The following is a 17,376-nucleotide window of genomic DNA, read 5'->3' as shown; positions in this document are numbered from 1 at the left end:
TCTAATTTGAATGCTCTGTGGTCTTAGAGACTGTTATGATTTCCATTCTTTTGCATTTGCTGAGGAGAGATTTACTTACATTATGTGGTCAGTTTTAGAGTAGGTGCAATGTGGTGCTGAGAAGAATATATATTCTGTGGATTTGGGGTGAAGAGTTCTGTATATGTCTATGAGGTTTGTTTGGTCCAGATCTGAGTTTGAGTCCTGGATATCCTTGTTAATTTTCTGTCTTGTTGATCTATCTGATATCGACAATGGAGTGTTAAAGTCTCCCACTATTATTGTGTGGGAGTCTAAGTCTCCTTGTAGGTCATTAAGGACTTGCTTTATGTATCTGGGTGCTCCTGTATTGGGTATGTATATATTTAGGTTAGTTAGTTCTTCTTGTTGCATCCATCCTTTTACCATTATGTAATGCCTTTCTTTGTCTCTTTTGATCTTTGTTGCTTTAAAGTCTATCTTAGAGACTAGGATTACAATTGCTGCTTTTCTTTTGCTCTCCATTTTCTTGATAAATCTTCCTCCATCCCTTTATTTTGAGCCTGTGTGTATCCTTGCATGTGAGATGGGTTTACTGGATACAGCACACTGATGGATTTTGAATTTTTATCCGATTTGCCATTCTGTGTCTTATGATTGGGACGTTAACCCATTTACATTTAAAGTTAATACTGTTATGTATGAATTTGATCCTGCCATTTTGATGCTAGCTGGTGGTTTTACCCATTAGTTGATGCAGTTTCTTCATTGTGTTGATGCTCTTTACCATTTGATACGTTATTGAGTGGCTGGTACTGCTTGTTCTTTTCTATATTTAGTGCTTCTTTCAGGAGCTCTTGTACGGCAGGCCTGGTAGTGATGAAATCTCTCAGCAATTGCTTGTTCATAAAGGATTTTATTTCTCCTTTGCTTATGAAGCTGAATTTGGCTGAATATGAAATTCTGGGTTGAAAGTTCTTTTCTTTAAGGATGTTGAATATTGGTCCCCACTCTCTTCTGGCTTGTAGGGTTTCTGCCAAGAGATCCGCTGTGAGCCTGATGGGCTTCCCTTTGTGGATGACCTGACCTTTATCTCTGGCTGCCCTTAGCATTTTTTTCCTTCATTTCAACCCTGGTGAATCTGATGATTATGTGCCTTGGGGTTGCTCTTCTTGAGGAATATCTTTGTGGTGTTCTCTGTATTTCCTGGATTTGAATATTGACCTGCCTTGCTAGGTTGGGAACATTCTCCTGGATAATATCCTGTAGAGTGTTTTCCGGCTTGGATTCACTCTCTCCACCACATTCAGGTACACCTATCAAACGCAGAGTAGGTCTTTTCACATAATCCCATATTTCCTGGAGGCTTTGTTCATTCTTTTAACTCTTTTTTCTCTAATCTTGCTTCTCATTTTATTTCATTGAGTTGATCTTCAATCACTGATATCCTTTCTTCTGCTCAGTTGATTCAGCTATTGAAACTTGTGTATGCTCTGTGAAGTTCTTATGTTGTGTTTTTCAGCTCCATCAATTCATTTATGTTCCTCTCTAAGCTGTTTATTCTTGTTAGCATTTCGTCAAACCTTTTTTCAAGGTTCGTAGTTTCTTTGCATTGGGTTAGAACATGTTCTTTTAGCTCAGAGAAGTTTGATATTACCCACCTTTTGAAGCCTGTTTCTATCAGTTCATCAGACTCATTTTCCATCCAGCTTTTTTCCCTTCTTGGTGTGGTGTTATGATCCATAGGAGGAGGAGAGGCATTCTGGTTTTGGGTGTTTTCATCCTTTTTGTGCTGGTTTCTTCCCATATTTGTGGATTTATCTACCTGTGGTCTTTGTAGTCGGTGACTTTGCAGTGGGATCTCTGAGTGGATGTACTTTTTGTTGCTTTTGAGGTTATTTCTTTCTGTTTTTTAGTTTTCCTTCTAACCATCAGGCCCTTCTGCCATAGGCCTGCCGGTGATCCACTCCATACTTCTTCTTTTATTTTCATCTCGGAAGGGTACCTGCCAGGCATCAGCCTGAGCTCTCCTTTATGAGGTGTCTCTTTGGATATACAGGGATCAGGGAGCTGCTTGAGGAGACAGTCTGTCCCTTATAGGAGCTCAAGTGCTGAGCTGAGAGCTCTGTTGTTCCATTCAGAGCTTCTGGGCAGGTACATTTAAGCCTACTATAATGGAATTTGTAAATGCCTCTTTACCAGGTGCTCTGTCCTGGGAATGTGGAGCTTTATTTATAAGTTCCTGATGTGCTGCTGCCTTTTTTCAGAGATGCCCTGCTCAGCAAGTTGGTAGTCTAGCTGCAGTCTGTCAGCAGAGGTGTTACTGAGCTGCTGTGGGCTCTGCCCAGCTTCTGTGTAAGCTTCCTGATAGAGCTGTCTCAGTAATGGTGGTCTGTCTCAGTAATGGCGGACTGCCTTGGTAATGGCAGACTGCCTTGGTAGAGGTGGACTGCCTCAGTAATGGCTGATGCCCTTCCCCCAACTAAGCTGGATTGGCCAGGGTCTAGCTTCACTTGCTATGAAACTCAATCTAGAGCATTTCAGATTGCTGATCACCTAGCTCCCTGTTTCGTCCCCATTTTTTTCGGTTGAATGGGCAGCTCTGTATCCCAGTCATTCCAGGTGGCTGTTGAAATGCTTGCCCAGATTTGTGCAAGTTTTAGTGTGGAGACCCACATTACTAGCTGAGTCAGCCATGCTGGAAACTTGTGGTGCTTTTCAGCCTGGGAATCTCCTGCTCTGTGGGCAGTAAAAACTCGTTTGGAAATGTGGTGATCGCTCACTCTCTGCATTCTTCTCACTGGGAACTGCATTCCAGAGCTGTTCCTATTTAGTCATCTTGTATCTCTCCTTCTGAGAGATTTTAGCATAAAAGGCTATGGAATTTAGTCAAAGGCCTTCTCTGCATCTATTGAGATATCATGTGGTTTTTGTCATTGGTTCTGTTTATGTGATGGATTATGTTTATAGATTCATTTATATTGAACCAGCCTTGCATCCCAGGGATGAAGCCAACTTGATCATGATGGATAAGTTTTTTGATGTGATATTGGATTTGGCTTGCCGGTATTTTATTGAGGATTTTAGCATCAGTGTACTTCACAGATATTGGCCTGAAGTTTTCTTTTTTAGTTGTGTCTCTACCAGTTTTTGGTATCAGAATCATGTTGGTTTCATAAAATGAGTCAGGGAGGATTCCCTCTTTTTGTATTGTTTAAAATAGTTTGAGAAGGTATGATACCAGCTCCTCTTTGTATCTGTGGTAGAATTTGGCTGAGAACCCATCTGGTCCTGGTCTTATTTTGGTTAATAGGCTATTAATTGCTGCCTCAATTTCAGTCATTGTTATTGGTCTCTTTAGGGATTTGACTTCTTCCTCATTTAGTCTTTGGAAGGTGTAAGTATCCAGGAATGTATCTATTTCTTCTGGATTTACTGGTTTATTTGCATAGAGGTATTTATAGTATTTTCCAATGGTAGTTAGTATTTCTGTGGGATCAGTGGTAATATACCCTTTAGCATTTTTTATTGTGACTATTTGATTCTTCTCTCTTTTCTTTATTAGTCTGGCTGGTGGCCTATATATTTTGTTGGTCTTTTCAAAAAACCAGCTCCTGGGTTCATTGATTTTTTTTTTTTTTTCTAATTGTACTTTAAGCTCTGGGGTACATAGCACATCCCACAAGGTTGTTGCATAGGTCCACACTTGTCATGGTGGTTTGCAGTTGCAGTCCCCTCATCACCAAATCAGGCATTTCTCCCAGTGTTTTCCCTCCCCAGCTCCCCCTACTGACCCATCCCTAACCCCTCACCCCCCTACCTACCCCAGTGTGTGATGTTCACCTCCCTTTGCCCACATGTTCTCATTGATCAACATTGGCCTATGACTGAGAATATGTGGTGTTTGGTTTTCTGTTCTTGTGTCAGCTTGCTGAGAATGATGGTTTCCAGATTCATCCAGGTCCCTACAAAGGACATGATCTCATCATTTATTATTGCTGCATAGTATTCCATGGTATATGTGCCACATTTTCTTTGTCCAGTCTATCACTGATGAGCATTTGAGTTGGTTCCAGGTCTTTGCTATTGCAAACATGCTGCAATGAACATATGTGTGCATGTGTCTTTATAATAGAACAATTTATAATCCTTTGGGTATATACCCAGTAATGGGATTGCCAGTTCAAATGGTATTTCTAGTTCTAGATCCTTGAAAATCACCACACTGTTCCACAATGGTTGAACTAATTTACACTCCCACCAACAGTGTAAAAGTATTTCTATTTATCCACATCCTCTCCCGTATCTTTGTCTCCAGATTTTTTAGTGATTGCCATTCTAACTAGCATGAGATTATATCTCAATGTGGTTTTGATATGCATTTCTCTAATCGCCAGTAATGATGAGTATTTTTTCATATGTTTGTTGGCCACATAAATGTCTTAGCATTCCCTTTGAAAACTGGCACTAGACAAGGGTACCCTCTCTCACCATTCCTATTCAACATAGTAGTGGAAGTTCTAGCCAGAGCAATCAGGCAAGAGAAAGAAATAATATATATCCAATTAGGAAAAGAGGAAGTCAAACTGTCTCTATTGGCAGACAATATGATTGTATATTTAGAGGATTCCATTGTCTCAGCTGCAAATCTTCTTAAGTTCATAAGCAAATTCAGCAAAGTCTCAGGATACAAAATCAATGTGCAGAAATCACAAGCATTCCTATACACTAATAACCGACAGAGAGCCAAATCATGAGCGAACTCCCATTCACAGCTGCTACAAAGAGAATAAAGTACCTAGGAATACAACTAACAAAGGATGTAAAGGACCTCTTCAAGGAAAACTATGAACAACTGCTTAAGGAAATAAGAGAGGACACAGACAGATGGAAAAACATTCCATGTTCATGGTTAGGAAGAATCAATATTTTGAAATGGCCATACTGCCCAAAGTAATTTATAGATTTAACGCTATTCCCATCAAGCTACTATGGATCATCTTCACAGAACTGTAAAAACCACCTTAAACTTCATATGGAACCAGAAAGGAGCCCACATAGCCGAGATAATACTAAGCAAAAAGAACAAAGCTGGAGGCATCATGCTACCTGACTTCAAACTACGCTACAAGCCTACAGTAATCAAAACATCATGGTGCTGGTACGAAAACAGAGATAAGACCAATGGAACAGAACAGAGGGCTCAGAAGTAATGCCACACATCTACAACTATCTGATCTTTGGCAAACCTGACAAAAACAAGCAATAGGGAGAAGATTCACTGTTTAATAAACGGTGTTGGGAAAACTGGCTAGCAATGTGCAGAAAGCTGAAAATAGATTCCTTCCTTATATAAAAATTAACTCCAGATGGATTAAATATTTAAACATAAGACGTAATACCATTAAAAAAACAAACAAACCCTAGAAGATAACCTAGGCAATAGCATTCAGTACGTAGGCATAGGAAAGGAATTCATGACTAAAACACCAAAAGTAATGTCAACAAAAGCTAAATTAGACAAATGGGATCTAATTAAACTCCAGAGCTTCTGCACAGCAAAAGAAACAGTCATTAGAGTGAACCAGCAACCAACAGAATGAGAAAAAATTTTTGCAAACTACCTATCTGACAAAGGGCTAATATCCAGAATCTACAAAGAACTAAAACAAATTAAAAAAAAAACATCAAAAAGTGGCAAAGAATATGAACAAGATTACATATTACATATATGTTTAAATCATAGTGTAGAAAATAAATTATATTTAGTACATTTCAAAAATTATATTGTGAAAATAGCATACAATTGAGATATCACTAAAGAATAAAAAATGAACAAAGGACCACAAAAGAAGCAATGCAAATTATGTTACAAATGATTCTGATCACACAATCACAAAAGAAATATGTATCTTAAAACATAATGAAATATCACTTTTACCTCCAAGCCTAATATTTTGAATTGTTTTTTTTTTTTTTTTTTTTTTTTTTTTTTTGAGTTTGAGAAGGAGTCTGCACTCCCAGGCTGGAGTGCAGTGGTGTCATGTCGGCTCACTGCAACCTCTGCCTCCCGGGTTCAAGTGACTGAAAGTGACTAGAACTAAATCTTAGAGTTATTTCAGGATTTACAGCCAAAATTGAGGTCTTCAGGTCTGTCTCTGAGGTCACATATGGGCATGTCTTCTTGTGAGTCTCAGGGATGGGAGGTCTGCCCTCAAACCCTAGCTGAAAGGGGCTAAAGATGAATTACAGGGCAATTTTAAGATCTACAGTAGAATCAAGGTCAGCAGTTCAGGCTACAGGGTCTCTTTCCGGATCCTTGTTTTGGAAGTACTGTTCTCAATCCACAGCCTAGAAAGTTAGAGCTGCTTTTTAGGGCTGTTTTAGACTCTGGTGTGTCACTTAGTATGGCTGACCTGCCTGTGGGGATGCAGATGAGAGTAGCTCACAGTAGGTTCCTGAGTGGGCAAAAATGCTCATAGTTCCTAGAGCAGGCCTGGGGCCAAGATTCAAGGCTATTTTGGGATCTGATGTGGGACCAAATTCAGAAAGCCTGCCCTGAGTACTCAGAATCTCTTTCTGGGTTCTTATGCAAGCAAGTCTGGTCTTGAACCACAACTGAGAGAAGCTGAAGCTAACTTATAAGGTCATTTCAGAATCTAGAGTCTAGTCTAACATCAACAAGGCTATCTATCTCCCAATGCACTTGTGTATGTAACTCTTCCCATGCCCCTTGGCAGATGGTTTTGGTAACAGGACCAAGGCCAAATAGAGCTGCAGTCAAGCCAATGGAGAGACAGGACCATTTCTGCATCTGGAGCTGTGACCATAGCCAGTGAGTCTTGGTGGAAGAGTACCCCCTTTGAATGAACTTCATGATACTTGGGCTCTAAGGGAGTTATACAAATCCCTACCTAAATCCCAAGGCTTCCACAGGTGTATTTTTCCATGGATGGCTATGAAATTATTGTTGTGGGGGTATAGGAGTGGAGGAGCTGCCATTTTGCTCAACTACTTTTGTCTGAGAAAATATTTACAGAACTAATTGCAGGTGTAAGCACATGTACACATACTGCATCATTACTATTAATATATTTCATTGTATTGAAGATATCATTTGTATAATGCAGTGATATTACTTTAGCCCACTAAAGAGAAAACTTCCCAATTACCTAAAATATGCTGTGACATATCATAGTTAGATGAATCCTGATTTTATTGAATTATAGCATGAGATATATTTTATACTATTCATAAGACCAATTCCTACTCTGAGGTGTTTGTATTAAAAACAGAAATATTTGGACTGCTTCTCAAGCAAACATGCTCCCCTGCAGTAGTTAACTCCCTCCACTGCTATAAGCAAATCTCTGTCCATATATATATACACGTGTGTGTGTGTGTGTGTGTGTGTGTGTGTTATGATAACTTTATTTGTGTTTTTCTCATTCTGAATTTAAAGCACAGATAAAATTTGATGAAACAGTACATTATGCACAATTGCATAAACACTTTCCACCTCCAGGTTATTATTTATATAGTTACAAATTGCTGGTATCAGAAAGACCATTCCCAGAGAAAACAGGAGAAAAATGAGATATGGGAAAAGGAGAGTAAGTGAATGTCATCATTTAGAGTTATTAAGGGGTTATCTGAAAATTAGCTGAAATTATGATACATACTTGTTTATTTTTGTTAATATCCTATATGATTCACTCATATTCTATGGATGCTAAATAGATTTTGATTTGTTTTATGTTCTAAATGAATAAATTTCTTTATTTCTATATTAACACTGGTAACTATCAGAAAGACAAATTTCTCTCATATAATTTTCTGTACTTTTTACTCAAAATCTATTTTTTCTTCTCTTCCTCCTCCTCCTCATCATAATTATGATAACCATCATTATACAAGAGTTTAAATTGAAATAATATGCTATCACCATGATCAATGTACAAGAGTTTAAATTAAAAATATTTAATTTCTTGCATCCTTCTCTAATCATACTGCAATATGGCATCATTTGTGCAAAAATGAGCTAGTTAAGATGGAATTATTGCTTCATTTGGACATTGTGTCAACATTTTAAAAGTGTATTTATTATCTAATATAAATTAATCATTACCACCACCATCACTGTCACCATAAAAAATTGCCTTATGTAGTTATATGCTTCAAAATATGTAAAATGATTTCAGATGTGTTATTTTTACTGGACTACTACAACCTTATGAGATAATAAAGTGTATAATTTTCATTATGGCCTGAGGAAATTGAATTTAGAAGATAAATTAACATGCTCAAACTCCCATAGGCAGTATAGAAAAAAAAATTTCTGACCTTGAGTTGAATATCCTTTTCTATACTTTTAATAGTTAACAAGTAATCTCAAAATAGAATTATTAATTTTATTCTGTTCCTTATTATGCTAATTTTTATTATTAGTCTAAGCTTCTCACTTTAAAAAATTGCTATTTCTGGTCGATTTTCAGATTAAACTGTAACCTCATTGACTATAAAAAAATGCAGGATGTTTCTATTTGCAAATGGAATAAAAATTTCTTTTGTTCAGTTAAGACTATAAGCATGAATTATTCAATTTGCTATATGGCACACTAAAGACTGTGAAACTATATTGCAGGCCAAAAGAAATGTATTGTATTTAACACTTTAATCTAAATTCCTTGGAAGTATTTCATCTTTGCATGTCATATTGTTTCCAATTTATTATATTATGTTGATTGTTTCTCAGAGCTGAGTCCATTATCAGAGAAATACCACCACAATATATGTTTTGATTATTTTTATAAGAAAAACAGGCATTTTTCATGTATTTGGACTTTTTGCATTATATTGATCAACAGTATTGTATTGCTTATACAGTTGTTCATGGACTCCTCTCAAAACTGGATTCTGATATTATGAAACAAATAGATTTTAGCATTTATCTATAGAATTATTCTTTCCAAAATAAAATTCTAAACAATATGAGTGGCTTTACAATCAATAATCCAATATGTCATCACTCATAAAAATATTATTTTCAAATAAGCAATCACAATATTATGGACTGGTTAATTCTTGCTTCTAGGCAGGTTTCTCTTTGTCATTCTTATTCTTGAGGACAAAACATTTCAATTTAACCTAGACTAATCATCTCCAGAACTAGAAGCATGATGCTGGTTCCCTCTTAACTCACAAAGATGTTATAAAAATTAATGTAAATATCTTAGACATGAATAAGACAATTATGCAGTAAACAAAATAATGTTAGTTTAAAAGTCAAATGCCCTGTTACCTAGTCCTGTCTGTGTCATCAATTACCTCCTAGGCATTGATGACCTCTTCCAGACTTCAGTCTCTTTAATACATAATGTCTGTTGAACATCTAAGAGGGATCATTTCCCTTTCTCTTCTTCCTGAGCCGAAGTATGAGACACATGTCCCACCTGAGAGCACTTTGGTGTCACTAATCTCCAGGACCTTAGATTTGTTTCTCTCTAGGCATCTCTGTGTGAGCTCTACCTCTCTTCCATGAAGGTTACCAACATTTCCTGAAATACACCCTAACAGGATCTTGCTTCATGCTTCTGATGAGTGCTTCCAGCCTCCTCCCTGAGGCAAGTTTCTTACTGCAGCAGTGTGAGATTATATAGAGACAGTTGAGTGCTAATGATGTAAGTGATACCCAGAGAAGCAGAGGAGTTAACATTTGTGGGTAAATTTTTGACCCATGGGAGATAAGAGCCATAAGTAAAACATTCTTTTATTCTCATTTTAATTTTATATTTTATTTAATAGTAATATTAATTTTTGTATCATCAAATAATAAATAAATAAACTTCTATTTGAGGCTCAGTATAACTTGCTGTTTTTAAAGTTCCAAATATAACACATCAGAACCTACAAAATGTCTAAAACAGATATTCAAGATATTCTGGGAGTTTTCTCATGGGCAAGGGTAAATGGTAAAGGGAAGAAGCCTGAGATCAGTGGGTAATGAAGTGCACAAGAATTATCAGTAAAATTTTTTTAAAAAGCAGTTGTTCATTTTTCTGTTTCATAAAATGGTATTTATTTATCTTTGATAAAGCAATTCCACTATTCAGAATATTTTGAAGACTATTTAGTATTATTACTATCCATTATTAAAGTTTAATTTGTCTAAAAACATAGGTTTATTCATACAAAGAGATTGAGAAAAATGAACAAATTAGTGAATGTTCAGAAGATGCCAACAAGGTAGAGAGAAAATGACATGTTAAAAACTATCTAAAACACATATTGATTTTGTTAATTTTTAAATACGCTTTAAAGGGAAAAATGTGCTAAATATGTATGTATTGATTTTAATCAAATTACAGAGTAATCGGTATTCTTTAATTTATTTAACAATAAAACAATGAACCCTAAATTTTATTCAATCTAGATAAAAAAGGTTTGTGGTATTACTATTAAGAAAAATTTGTGAAAATCGAAAAAAGATATACTAAAGAAGAATAAACAAGATGATTTCAGAATTAACAAGAACAAATATGTCAGTTTTATTTAAGTGATTACTTAGGAGGGAGAGAATGTTCCCAAAATCTGTCTTTTTGATTTAGTTTACTGCTACAGCACTACAGTTTCTGTGATCAATATTTTAAAAAGTATTGAAACTCTTCTTAGGAAAAGAAATTTGCCAAGAGGGAAGATTCACCTCTCTCAGTTTTTACGTCTGAAATATCTTTTATGCTCCAAGTATTCTATTTTTATATAACATTCATATTGCTTTTCTTCTAGATAAAAATGCAGAAGAGGGAAATAAAGAGTATGTGTACATAAGAAGTAAAATGTAACCTTAGCTTGAAGATTAATTGCAGAGAAATGACAGTAAGGGTTGAATAATATAAACTTGTCAACAATTTCTCAGTTTTCTTTAGTAAACCATATATATTGTATATATCAAATACAGACCACATTCGGGGAGCAATAAATCTTTTTAGGACAGCATATAGTGCAAGTAGAAGAATATGTTATCTAGTATTTCTCATACAAGATTATCTACTGTAGTAGATACCACCTGTACACTATACATACACACACACACACACACACACACACACATATACATACATACACATATATATGTGCAATAATACAGAGAGGATTACCTTGGAGCTTTATAAAAATTAAATGTAAATACATGGACAGTAAACAAAAGCAGCAGGCACCATTGATTGTATAAAAGGTGCCATGCTCTGTTATGAGCCTTACATACATTATCTCTTTCAATCACTTCACCACATCCATCGGGTAGGCAATATAAGAACCTTGAGGCTTAGAGAGATTGACTGGTTTACCAAAATCATAGAAATCATATGCCTGGGGTGGTAGCTGAAACTCAGGTCTCATCTACTCTTAATCCCTGGTAATTAACCAGTTTACTGCATTGCTTTTAATGAGAAATAACTGTTATAATATTGATGTATGGTACACTGAGAGGCACTAGACTCTGGATTCATTATGAGAACAGCAATGAATTAAATATATTTTAATTCTCACACCACATTACTTTCAAAGGTATATATTAGCACCATATAAGTATTTCTAATTTTTTTTACTAGATTCTACTTTTTCTGCTAAAAGTAGATATTTTATTCTATGAAATGATTGTGACATCGGCTGCTAGTCTTGCCTCTGCTTTGTGACCTGTTATTTTCTGCTTCTTGCATTTACTGGAAGATAGATGAAAGCCACATGATAAATGAGAAGGTGAGTGGCTTAACACAACTCTGACCAGTCTTTGCTGACTGCAAGAGGGCCAGAAGTTTCCTCTTAGGGAAAGCTGTTCATCAGTGATTGACAGGTATGGAAGCATGAAAGCCTGCATCTTCTTCCCTGGCTGGGTAAAAGTTACAAGGATAAATTGTCTTGTGAAGTTCTGCTAAGAAATCATGTGGATGCTACCCTCTGCAGGGCTCAGCCTACAATTATTCCTTCTTTGCTTCCTCCTCTTGGCTTCTTGCTTCCCCATTCCCCTTTTCTCTGGGAGCATTTTCCAAATAAATTATTTGGATGTAAATCCTCATCTCAAGAACTGCTTTTGGAGAACCAAGAACTGCTTTTGGAGAACACAATCTAAGACCACAAACAATTTTAATACAAGGATATACTTATAGAATAATTAGAAAGTGTGCATAGAATTGACCTTTCAGAAAAAAACACTTCTGACAAAATCAGGAGTGAGAGAAACCACTCTAATGCTGGAGCTAGTTTGAATTCAAGATCTGCACCACCATAGCAGGCATCTAAGAATCACAAATTAAAGTTGAAAAAGACCTAACACCAAAATGTTTTTGGAACCCTCCGTAGCTTGTCACCAGACAAACAGAAGTATGAGCAAGTCTGTACTATCACTCTCTCACCACATCCCTAGCAAAGCTAGTGCCTGGATCCAGGAATGCTGCTATATCTCTGTGGTCTTTTTTGTCATGGCAAACAACTTAAGATTGTAACGTACTTTGTATCTAGAACTCTAACTGCAGAAGTCCCTGGGAAATATTGCTGCTTTGCGCTTTTAGCTTGCTAGTTTCCACAGTAGCTCAGCATACTAGGAGCTTAAATAGATGTCAAATTAAATTCACATATCATGATACAGAAATGGTTCCAGCTGTAGGATAATTACCAGAAGCAGTGTTCTGGGCCATATATTATATGCATTTACAAACTTTATAGAAGTAGTCTTAATGTACTCTGTAGAGATTTTGTTTGTAATGTGCTCTTGACAAGTGATCCATGATTTCATTTTAATAGTTGGCTTCAGAAGCAGTATAGCTTAATCTTATGCCTGACCTTTAACTTCTATTCATGACCTAGCTTTGGGTTTCTTTGAAACATCACAATGTACTCTGTAAACATGTACAATTATTAATATCAATTATAAATAAAAATCAAATTATTAGCTACATTTCATGTTAGGCACGTATTAGCCACATTTCATCTTAAACAGCCTCATGTGGCTAATGGCTATTGTACTGGACAGCATAGATATAGAACATTCCCATCATCAGAGAAAGTCCTATTAGATATTGCTGAACTCTAGCCAGTTTCAAACTTATAAATATATTTGTGTTCTTCACATGTAAATATGAAAATTTTAGCATGTACTTGTGTTCTTGTGTGAAAATGAAGGTTTTTACATGTATTTGTGTTCTTCACATTTGAATGTACATTGTAAACAGAAGACATTGCTTGGCACATAATTATGGAAATAACTCTTTTCAGTTAGATATTAGGCATTATTTCTTTTCTTCCCTTCCTTTCCCTTCAGTCTTGCAGAATGGTCTGCCATTCTATGTTTCCCTTCTCATAGTCTAGCATTTCCTCACCATCACCACAGGGGAGAGTGTTTCAGGGAAGGTGTATTAGTCTGTTTTCACACTGCTGATAAAAGCATACCCAAGACTGTCCAATTTACAAAATAAAAGTTTAATTGAACTCACAGTTCCACATGGCTGGGGAGGCCTCATAACAGGGCAAAAGGCAAAGAGAAGCAGGTGACAACTTACATGGATGTCAGTGGGCAAAAAGAGAGCTTGTTCAGAGAAACTCTAGTTTTTAAAACCAACAAATCTCATGAGACCCATTCACTATCACAAGAACAGCACGAGAAAGACCTATCACAATGATTCAGTCATCTCCCACAGGGTCCCTCTCACACCTTGTGGAAATTGTGGGAGCTACAAGATGAGATTTGGGTGGGACACAGAGCTAAAACTGTATCAACAGGGAAGCCATCTGAAGGAGAGAGACCCTTCATTGTTCTCATTTGAATGCTTCTACCCAACCTCAGTACCAAGGCTGACAGACAATAAAAATGTTTCCTTTCTTTTATTCTTCCAAATTAGTGATCATGCTTTACTATAGGATAAAATATCTGTAATGAAATTGAGAACATTATAATTGGCAAGATAACGAAAGAATGCCTTCTGCCTCTGACCAATGTTAGTGCTGTTACAATAAAATACCATAAGCTGGATAGCTTATAAACAACAGAAATGTATTTCCCACAGTTGTGGAGGCTGGAAAGTCTTGATCTTGGGATTAAAGTGCCAGCAAATTAGGTGACTGCTGAGGGGTCACTCTGGTTCATAGACAATACCTTCTTGCTATGTTTTCATATGATGGAAGGGAAAGTCTCGGGGTCCTTCAGCCCATTATCAGGGTGCTAATCCCATTCATAAGGGCTCTACCCATATGAACTAATCACCTCCTAAAGGTTCCTCCTTGTAATACCCTCATTGAAAATTAGGCTTCCACATATTAACTTTGGGGGGACACAAAAATTTAGACAATAGCACCATTCAAACTGTTATGTTGACCTGAAGATGACTACACTATTAGAATTTTAAATGATTCTAGCAGGATGCTTTATTAAGGAAAATGAAACATAAAATTAGGTCATGAAGAAGTTATTGGTACTGGTATAAGAGCATGCACCAGAGATAACTCATTTGATGTGCTAACTCAGATAGTAATCTGTGATTATAATAATTTTTACAGGTATAATTCAATCATAGTTCTAACTATGGCCCATGTTAAATTATATTGGCAAATTATAGTCATCAAATATTCTCCACCCCAAATATCAATGAAGAAATGCAATGCAATGGAATTATGAGAAATACAAAGGAAGAAAAGAAATACTAGCTTGCTTTTTCTCACTTAATAACTCCCAAAAGGGCCAGGTGCAGTGGCTCATGCCTGTAATCCCAGCAGTTTGGGAGGCCGAGGCAAGAGGATTACCTGAGGTCAGGAGATTGAAACCAGCCTGACCAACATAGTGAAACCCCGTCTCTACTAAAAATACAAAAATTAGCTGGGTGTGGCAGTGGGTACCTGTAATCCCAGCTATTTGGGAGGCTGAGGCAGGAGAATTGCTTGAACACAGGAGGCAGAGGTTGCAGTAAGATGAGATCATGCTACTGCACTCCAGCCAGGGTGACAGAGCAAGACTCCATCTCAAAGAAAAAAAAATAGTTCCCAAGAAAGCTTAGAATACCAGATTTTGAGGAATAAAAATGGGGAAGGCAGCAACTAAATACTTTTAAAACAGCTTATTTATTCTGTCTTTACCAGGAATACTGGTGAAAGTGACTACAAATGCAAATTAACTTCCTGATTTCAGTGGGAATGTATCAAGTACAAGTATATATGCAGCCTCCAGGCATGTAGCGGGATGGGTATCATAATAACCAACTGGATTCATTTGCAGTTAGCATTCTAATAAGCATATGACCTAACTATGACCCTTCATCTATGGTTTAAAAATAACAAGGTTGATAGAAATAAAATTGAATGTCAGCCCATTAAAGTTGTACTTGAATTATAAAATTAAAAGAAAACAAAATAAAATCATATGAACCTCTACCTATGGTTATGGTTAGCAATTCATACATCCCTAGGATAAAATAGAATGTTAGGCAAACTAGACTTTGAAATGATATCTTGTATTGTTTAGTGTCTTGCTGAATCTACCATGAGTAACACTACAGTCGAAAGTAAATAAAATGAAATTAAAACCAAAAGCAAAACAAAACAAAAAACGGTACTGTTGAGATAAGACATCTATAAAAGTTGGGTCACAACTCCTCATACATTACTCAGACTTGATTTATTTTTTACTTACATATATTTAAGGGATACAAGTGCAGTTTTGTTACAAAGATATGTTGAGTGGTGGAGAGGAGTCTGGGCTTTTAGTATAACCATCACCCAAATAATATATACTGTACATATTAAGTAACTTGTGATACCTCAACCCCCTCCCACCCTAAATACGTATTAGGCTCGCACTTATAAGTAAGAAGAAGAAAGTTTTTGTATCTGAGTTGTTCACTGTAGATTTAGCCTCTGGTTCCATTCATGTTGATAAAAGACATTATTTCATTCTTTTTTTGTTTTCTTTTGAGAGGAAGTTTCACTCCTGTTGCCCAGGCTGGAGTGCAATGGTGCAGTCTCAGCTTACTGCAACCTCCTCTTCCTGGGTTCAAGTGATTCTCCTGCCTCAGCCTCCTAAGTGCTGGGAATACAATTGCCAGCCACCACCCGTACCTAATTTTTTTTTTTTTGTAATTTTAGTAAAGAATGTGTTTCACCATGTTGATCAGGCTGGTCTCAAACTCTTGAACTCAAGTGATCCACCTGCCTCAGACTCCCAAAGTGCTGAGATTACAGGTATGAGCCACCCCACCTGGTGTGGTTAAATGATTTCTTTTTTTGAGGGGATTGATATCCAGTAATGGGACAACTGGTTGGAAAGTTAATTCTAGTTTTAGTTCTTTTAGAAATCTTCATACTGTTTTTGATAGAGGTTGTACTGATTTACATTCCCACAAACAGAGTATGAGTGTTTTTTCTCCACATTCTTACCAACACTTGTTATTTTTGACTTCTTCTTTTTTTTCCATTTATTTTATTGCATTTTAGGATTTGGGGTACATGTGAAGAACATGCAAGACTATTGCATAGGTACACATGTGGCAGTGTGATTTGCTGCTTTCCTCCCCATCACCTACATCTGGCATCTCTCCCCTTGCTATCTCTCCCCAGCTCCCCACCCCTTACCGTCCCTCCCCTATTTCCCCCCAACTGACCCCAGTGTGTAGTGCTCCCCTCCCTGTGTCCATGTGTTCTCATTGTTCAACACCCACCTATGAGTGAGAACATGCGGTGTTTGATTTTCTGTTCTTGTGTCAGTTTGCTGAGAATGATGGTTTCCATGTTCATCCATGTCCCTATAAAGGACACGAACTCATCATTTTTGATGCCTGCATAATATTCCATGGTGTATATGTGCCACATTTTCCCTATCCAGTCTATCATCAATGGGCATTTGGGTTCCAGGTCTTTGCTATTGTAAAGAGTGCTGCAATGAACATTCGTGTGCACGTGTCCTTATAGTAGAACGATTTGTAATCCTTTGGATATATACCCAGTAATGGATTGCAGGGTCAAATGGAATTTCTATTTCTAGGTCCTTGAGGAATCACCACACTGTCTTCCGCAAAGGTTGAACTAATTTACACTCCCACCAACAGTGTAAAAGTGCTCCTATTTCTCTACATCCTCTCCAGCATCTGTTGTCTCCAGATTTTTTTAACGATTGCCATTCTAACTGGCGTGAGATGGTATCTCAATGTAGATTTGATTTGCATTTGTCTGATGACCAGTGATGATGAGCATTTTTTCATATGTTTGTTGGCCTCACGTATGTCTTCTTTTGTAAAGTGTCTGTTCATATCCTTTGCCCACTTTCCAATGGGCTTGTTAGCTTTTTTCTTGTAAATCTGTTTTATTTCTTTCTAAATTCTGGATATCAGCCCTTTGTCAGATGGGTAAACTGCAAAAATT

This window comes from Cebus imitator, unplaced genomic scaffold, assembly GCF_001604975.1.
Source record: "Cebus imitator isolate Cc_AM_T3 unplaced genomic scaffold, Cebus_imitator-1.0 Scaffold700, whole genome shotgun sequence".
NCBI lineage: Eukaryota > Metazoa > Chordata > Mammalia > Primates > Cebidae > Cebus > Cebus imitator.
Note: the sequence above shows the minus strand (reverse complement) of the source record.